This window comes from Hyperolius riggenbachi, chromosome 2 (assembly GCF_040937935.1).
Source record: "Hyperolius riggenbachi isolate aHypRig1 chromosome 2, aHypRig1.pri, whole genome shotgun sequence".
NCBI classification, from domain to species: Eukaryota; Metazoa; Chordata; class Amphibia; order Anura; family Hyperoliidae; genus Hyperolius; species Hyperolius riggenbachi.
The window spans coordinates 5,387,930-5,388,913 of NC_090647.1; positions in this window are offsets into that span (position 1 = coordinate 5,387,930).

A 984-nucleotide genomic window follows, 5' to 3' on the forward strand; every position below is an offset into this window, starting at 1 on the left:
CAGGGGGCAGACAGCTAGGCACTGCAGAGGAGAGCTGGTATCATGCTTGTACCTCATGTGAGGCAGTTGTCCTCTGTAGCTCTCAGCAGGGGGCAGACAGCTAGGCACTGCAGAGAAGAGCTGGTGTCATGCTTGTTCCTCATGTGAGGCAGTTGTGCTCTGTGGCTCTCAGCATGGGGCAGGCAGCTAGGCACCGCAGAGGAGAGCTGGTATCATGCTTGTACCTCATGTGAGGCAGTTGTCCTCTGTGGCTCTCAGCATGGGGCAGGCAGCTAGGCACAGCAGAGGAGAGCTGGTATCATGCTAGTACTTCATGTGAGGCAGTTGTCCTCTGTAGCTCTCAGCAGGGGCAGTCAGCTAGGCTCTGCAGAGAAGAGCTGGTATCATGCTTGTTCCTCATGTGAGGCAGTTGTCCTCTGTAGCTCTCAGCAGGGGACAGGCAGCTAGGCACTGCAGAGAAGAGCTGGCATCATGCTTGTACCTCATGTGAGGCAGTTGTGCTCTGCAGCTCTCAGCAGGGGGCAGGCAGCTAGGCACCGCAGAGAAGAGCTGGTATCATGCTTGTACCTCATGTGAGGCAGTTGTCCTCTGTAGCTCTCAGCAGGGGGCAGGCAGCTAGGCACCGCAGAGGAGAGCTGGTATCATGCTTGTTCCTCATGTGAGGCAGTTGTCCTCTGTAGCTCTCAGCAGGGGGCAGACAGCTAGGCACCGCAGAGAAGAGCTGGTATCATGCTTGTACCTCATGTGAGGCAGTTGTGATCTGTAGCTCTCAGCAGGGGGCAGACAGCTAGGCACCACAGAGGAGAGCTGGTATCATGCTTGTTCCTCATGTGAGGCAGTTGTCCTCTGTAGCTCTCAGCAGGGGGCAGGCAGCTAGGCACCGCAGAGAAGAGCTGGTATCATGCTTGTACCTCATGTGAGGCAGTTGTGCTCTGTGGCTCTCAGCAGGGGGCAGACAGCTAGGCACCGCAGAGGAGAGCTGGT